We start from the raw sequence: 7245 nt of genomic DNA, 5'->3' as shown, positions 1-7245 counted from the left end.
GCATGTCAGTCTCAGCAACAGCTCTTTTAACATGTGTCTTGTAAAGTTTCATAGTCTGATTTTCAATGCTTCAATACTTTCAATATTTTCACCGGAAGTGAGCTGACAGCATTTGCTTAGTGCTAAGAACTTTCTCAGGCTGCTTGTGCTCATTGTTGTCTTTGGAGAAACAACTTTGGTTTCTAAAGGTTTCACAACTTCTTCACCATGACCTCCAGATATTTCTCCTAAGCACTGACGTCCAGCAACTTCTCCTAAAACAATTTCCTCTTCATCAGAAACCACGTCCTCTCTGAAGTTACTTTCCGAATCTTTTTGACTAATATCATGAGCTACTAACCAAACAATCAGATCTTTTTTGTTAGGAATATCTTTCAAAAGCTCTGCTCTCGTGATATTAGGTCTTCTTATATTTTGAAACGAATTCCTGCCAACAGCCTGGAATTGAACATACAATAAATATTAAAAATAAATGTCAATATCTTTTCTGATATTACTTTGTGTCATAGCTTTTTTTATGATTTCTAACCTCAATCTAGCTAATATCTTCAAATTCCACTTACTCGTATATTTTCACTATTTTAAAAGAAAGAAAGAAATAAAAATCATATGCAATACTTGTTTGTATCTAGCATTATTCTTACATTGAGATATGTTTATCTGTCATAATTTATTCCAAATATCCAGACTAACAGAATAGTTTAAGCTTTATATTTTCTTATAAAATAAACTTATTGTCTTCTGCTTTTGCAATTTCTCTTAAAAATTATTGAACCACATAATTAACTTTCTGTCCTTATTAAGTGATCCTATAGATATCTAGACATTCATTTTTAAAGAAAAGGCTCTTTTTCTATCAAACTCTACGTATAAAAGCATTGCCACATTGGAATTGTGATCTTCAGCTTATTTTTTTTACTCCATAATCACATTCTTTGTCTTTTGCAAAAATAAGTAAATCTTCATTTCTTTTTCATATTCTACTCAAATCCCAATTACCATTTTTAATATAGAAGAATCCAAGAAAGAGTAATTATCATTCAGTAACCAAATCACTCCATTTCAGCAGCCTTTGATATATAACAGAAATTATAAATAAATTTATAATTGATCTTCAACTCAACCTTTATTTGCAACTTTCTAAACTACATTTTCAAGTGACAATGTCTTCAAAAGATATCTTCTGTGGAAATAAACTATTAAAAAGCAGCTCTTGAAAAATTCAAAGCACTCTATTATATGCAAAATTAGTAAGATTAGAAAATCCAAATATATGCAATATAGTTTGGGGATTTGTTACTGCAGGTGATTTAAATATGTCTTATTGGGTGAAAAGTATGGCATTTCTAAGCATACTGTTAAAGCCATGAGGCAAAGCCAAGGGCCTAAAGTACCTGACCTAACCTATAGATTTTTTTCTGTCCTTTTGTTGACAAAAGACAGTCATAATCAGACTGGCATGTAAGATTTATGTGCTTTGAATTCCACATGGCTGCTGGTTGTTTGTTATTTTTGTTGTTATTACCACTACTATTATTATTATCAAGTGGACTTTTCTTCCATCAAAAAGAAAATGGTATTTGTGTTTAAAAATTCACTGTGACCTAAATAAAGTTGGTAACCAGGAAAAGAATTTGCTATGGATGGTTCTATAGATAATCAAAATTTATTTTAATGATATTATTTTATAGGGTGTTTATAGAAATTTTACACTCAGGGAATTGCTTACCTATACATTAATACTACACAAAGTATATGCTGATGTAGCAATGGAAACTCAGAAAAGAGAGAAAATTTTATGATGGCAAGGACCATCATATGTTCTTTAAAAAAGGATAAACAAGATCAGAGGAGTTATGAGTGCACAATAATTTTAGTATTTCAGTTTGAAAACATAAGCACCTGCAATTCCCACACCAAGAGGCAGAGGTATGAGAGTCAGAGGGAGTTAGAGAGAGCCTGGGACAACTTTTTTGGGAGATACATGAACAAATGTCTGTTCACCTCAGACAGAACTCAAGGACAGACTGAAAAACAAACAATAACAACAATAACAAAAAAATTATCCAACTCTAGCTTACAAGTCTTACTGAAACCAGTGAGTTTATTGAAGTTACTTGCAGGAACATGAGTGAGAGATTACTTTTAGAAGGGTAGCTTTATCAGTAAAAATCCTAACCAAGTATGAATGATGGCTCACTAAAATTGTATTCCTTGAGCTCTCTGTATAATTTCCAGTCAGCTTTCCACTTTTTTTGTTTGTTTGTTTTTTCAAGACAGGGTTTCTCTGTAGCTTTGGAGCCTGTCCTGGACTAGCTCTGTAGACCAGGCTGGCCTAGAATTCACAGGGATCCACCTGCCTCTGCCTCCCGAGTGCTGGGATTACAGATACATGCCACCACTGCCCGGCTAAGCTTTCCACTTTCTTTTTTTTTGTTGTTGTTTAAGATTTATTTATTTATTATGTATACAGTGTTCTGCCTGCCTGTAAGTCTGCAGGCCAGAAGAGGGCACCAGATCTCATTACAGATGGTTACAGGACCTCTGGAAGAGTAGTCAGTGCTCTTAACCTCTGAGCCATCTCTCCAGCCCAGCTTTCCACTTTCTAGTAGTCATTACTGATGAAGTGACCTCGAGGAGAACCTTGTGAATCTTATATGCCTTAGGAACTTCCTGAGATTTGTAAGTTGTATTTTATTCTTGAGTCTTAGTAAGTCTTTGTCTAAAAGAGAATGTTATACTTTGGAAGAAACAACTAAACATTACCAGCCTTTGTAATAAATTCCAGGTTGTCCAGGGCTAAGCAGTGACCTAGTCTCTAACTCAACAATCAATCAATAACTAATTAACTTATTGTATTATCAGCCTTAAGACTTAATTCAGTAATTTTCAGAGTCATACTAGAAAAAATTGAAGTATTTATTTTCCAGAGAATATAGTTTTATACTTGGGTCAGTGCCATGGCACAGAATACATCCATAAAAACAGAAATCCCACAAAAATGCACACATTCAATATGAGGGATTTGAATAGAACCCCATGTGCCAGGAATGGGTTACATTGTATTGAACTGCTGACCAAAGGGGTACAATAGAACCCCTCAAATACCACAGGCTATTGATAAGTCTATGGGTTACCCTCTCAACTTGACAGTAAATGCTACATCTTCAAACATGGAGAAATAGAGCTGGTACCTCACTAGAAGCTTCACCTCTAGTGACTAGCTTTCATGGGTGTAGGAAGGCAGTTTGCATGCTACCGGAGGAGGAATGTAGTTATCAATATCATCCAGCTACAAACCCTGCAAACTGCGACAGTGACCTGAGTACAAGAGATACAGTTGGAGTAGTGGCACAAAGGTTATGGCAGTGATTAACCAAATTTTGATTGGATGTAAACCCAATCAAATGAGATAGAACCCATATCTGACATTGCTCACATGGTTAATGACCTGGGACTAGAGAGATCATTAGCCTATGGGAAATTCAGTTACTACTATTCTGATAAAGGAATATAACAATAAAATGATTTCTCATGATGTCTTGCTATAGCCATAAATCAGTGCCTCATTCATCCCTCATCAGAGAATGATCTTCTTGGTAATTAACACAGAGATCCACAGCCAGAAAATATGCAGAATCTAATAGACTTTGTAGCACTCAGCCCGAAAAGGGATGTCTTGAGCAAATCTCTACCCTTATCTCTGAGGAAGAGGAGATGGGAAGACTGTTAAGAGCCACAGGTGGTGGATGGTTGCAAGGCAATGCATCTTCTAGACACAACACAGCAGGTCTGTTATACATATGAACTCACATCATACTCCAGGGCAGGCCTCATACGCAGGAGTAATTGGCCTACAAAAACTGAACTTTATGTATTTTTGCATGTCTTTTGTTATTATTTTTATGTTTTGTCTTATAGTTTCCTTTTTGTTTGTTTGTTTTGATATTTTTCTTTTTTCTTTTTAAGAAAGAAGAGAGTTCACTTTTTGTAGGCCAACTCACATCATTCTGATGTCAATAAGGATCCATACTTATATTTCCCTGCTTCAAAGTAAAATAGTTTTAGTGGATTATCTTGTAAAAATTAGCCTTAGGCCTTTAGTGTGAAATATGGAAATGATATGGCAAGTCCTTGAAATCCTGGCTGTGGAGATGAACTGTTGCAACCAATTCCCTGTTCAGTTGGGAAAATAACAAGCATATATTTGCATGTAGCTAGCAAAGGAAGGAAATCACAGAACTGGTCACTGCTTGCCCATTTTTCTCCATGGTCGCGATGCTTACCTCTAAGGGTTTGACATCCAGTTGTCCTGTCCTATCCAATGAGATGTGCCTTTATTTCTGTCTCGTTCCTAATTCAGACACGTCTGGGGAAGAGTGACCTTTTCCACTTATGGAAGCTCTTCTGAGCTCTGCTTTGCTACATCCAGTTCTCTTTATGCAGTCTATCTTAAGTGTCTCCAGAGGCTGCGTCTTCATAGAAATAACTGCTAAGGGTTCTGAGATGATATCTGGATCTATTCTCAGTGGTTTATTCCCGACGTGTGGAATTATTCTAACAGGAAGTTCATCTTCTAATGCATCATCTGACTCTTTATCGGAGTCAGAGCTCATTTGTGCAGCATGCTTTTGTGCCTTTTCAATGATTCGATTTGTGTCTAGCTCTCCAAAAGCAGCAGCATAAGAACTCGCGCTAACTCTCCATGATGGAACATTTGAAACGCCATCGACAATTAAGGTGGCCACTTTCTTAGGGAAGGCCTTCTTTGTACCTTTCATATCACAGGGCTCATTATGGGTTCCAGATTGTTTTATTATGTTATCGTAAACAGAATCAATAACCTGAGAAATCATTTCAGTGTTTTCTGGAGCTAAAGGTTGTTCTTCAGGATTAGAATCTACAAGGTTTATATTACTTCTGGAAATTTCAGCTGTTACAGATTTTGTCAACTGAGATGCAATTTTATTTAACTCGGGCTTTGTTAAACCGTCCATGTCTTTGCTTGCAACACCAGGCTTTTTTTTTTTTTTTTTTTTTTTACTAGTTTAGCCAAGAATAAAGCCAACGCTTCCTCTAAAACTCCGGAGACTAACATTAAATCTTTTATCGATGAAGATTTTTTTCCCCTGGGACTTTAGCTCATCAATTATTTTCATCACCTTTTCCATAATTTTGACAGCTTCTAGAGCTAATTCTGAACTTGAAAGTTCTTCCACTGCTTGAGGTTAAAATTCAGCATTGGAAATCTCCTTCACCATTGACAAACCTATTATGTCAGAAAGGACATTACTCTTCTCCATTAGATCTTCAAATACAGACGTGGGAGAGCCAGAGTGTTTGAAAAGATTGCCATAAACGGAATTAACTACTTTGTCAATAGTTGCTTTGTCAGCTTCAGGCATAGGTTCCGATTCCTTGGCAGCTTGTACAACTTTGATCTTACTTGTGGAAAAATATTCTTGGATTTGCTTTAATATTTTTGAGGTTATTTTTTTGCATTTCAGTTTCTTGAGACTTAGTTCTTTCTGTATGCACTTTTGGAAACACAGATAAAAGCTTTGATAAGGATTTTACAGCAATTGCTTCTATTACATTATAAGATAGTTTACGAGGACGTGGTGGCCGTGATGGAGTAGTTAAGACAACATTGGTGAGGATATTTTCAACAACATTGTCAACTTCTGCACACTGATATGGAGTCAACTCACCACCAAAATAGTTCTGCAACTGATTGCCAGCCACTTCTCAAAGGACTAAATCAACTATGGTTTTTGAAAGGAATTTATTTGCATCCACTAACTACACAATTTTGTATGGTTTCCTGTGATCCAAACTGTGGCAAAATATTATTATAAATTGTCTGAACCACCAGCTGAATAATTTCATCATCATTTGGATGCAAAGATTCTAAATACTATATATTCAAATCTTCATTTTTGGCAATCTCTGCTGCAACCATACTTACTAACTTCATTTGAAGGAAGTCAAGTTGTGTCAACAAATTTTATTGAGATATTTTTATTTTGACATTGGATAGTTTTGAAAAAACTTTTGCTAAAAGAGCAGAAATCGCATCCTCTAAAAACTTGAAAGGCAGCTTTATGGTATATGGAGATGAGGGTTGGCATTCTTTACTGGCTGTTTGCACTGCCTTTTTGGACCTTTTTCTCCGCAGCTTTTGATTCCAGAGGCACACATCCTGAAGCTGGTATCTCATCGGAAAATATCAAGTTAAGCTGATGCTGAAAAGTTTCATTTATCACTGTGCTAGTTAGCCTTTTTGCTAGATTTTCCCTGTTATTGTTGATGTTCTTGCAAACAGACTCTTGAGGCATACATTCCTTTAGAATTTTGCAAACACAAGAGTGAACGATTTTATTGACAATTGATTTTTCAATTGATAGGTTTCTATTTATGGAGGGCATCTTGTCAGAAGGGGGTTGTTCAACTGTTTTATGCACATGTGGCAATTTATCCATATTTTTAATATTCATGCTGGATGATGGTTCTTCTGTAGTTGCTTCTTTAAGCCCAGGAGGTACCATATGAGCTTATGAGTCTTTGATTGCTTGTGAGGAAATCTCATTTCTCTTATCTGTCCTAAACACCTTAATTTCTGCATCTGAAAACCTTTCAACATTGAGTTGATGAGTTTCATAGCTGTGTCATAAAGTTCACCTTGATTTCGGTCACCACTTGCACCTGGAGTTCTGCCGCATGTTTCTGTTTCTGGTGAAGATGTAGATATTAGTTTGTTCACCATTTCAATGATCCCATCTTCTAGAAATGGAGCAGGAATAAGTCTAGGTTTGCTTTCTGATGAGGACTGTGGATGGTCTGGCTTACTAGGCTGACTTTTCATCTCTTTCTCTCTTTCTCTCACTTTCTTCTTTTCTTTTCATTTCAGCTTCTTCATTTGCTTCCTCTTTAGCAGTGATGTCTCTGTTAACTGATGGAGATGAACCCTTTGTTGTACCGGGCTGTGCAGTATCTTGAAGTATAAACAAAGCTTTATCGCGTAGGAGGCTTTTGCTGTATATTGGTCTGGAAAAAATCAAATGGCTCTTGAGAAGATATTGTTAAAACATTGTCATAAATATGTTCAACACATTCAGTTTCTGTGTATAGTTCTTCATCTATATCTGTTTCAGCTTTAAGAGACTGTGTCCTCTCTTCCTTGACTGGCTGTTGGGCTATTTTCTTTTTAAGTTTTTTTTTTTTTTTTTTTTTTTTTTTTTTTTT

General features: G+C 35.9%; 1 pseudogene; it reads right to left on the bottom strand.

Moving 5' to 3' along the window:
* Positions 1-3706: 3706 nt before the first annotated feature.
* On the bottom strand, positions 3707-7215 carry LOC114696140 (annotated as a pseudogene).
* Between the last annotated feature and the right edge of the window lie 30 nt (positions 7216-7245).

Source organism: Peromyscus leucopus, chromosome 1, assembly GCF_004664715.2.
Source record: "Peromyscus leucopus breed LL Stock chromosome 1, UCI_PerLeu_2.1, whole genome shotgun sequence".
In the NCBI taxonomy this organism is placed as follows: Eukaryota; Metazoa; Chordata; class Mammalia; order Rodentia; family Cricetidae; genus Peromyscus; species Peromyscus leucopus.
Note: the sequence above shows the minus strand (reverse complement) of the source record. Positions and strands in the feature narration are given on the sequence as shown.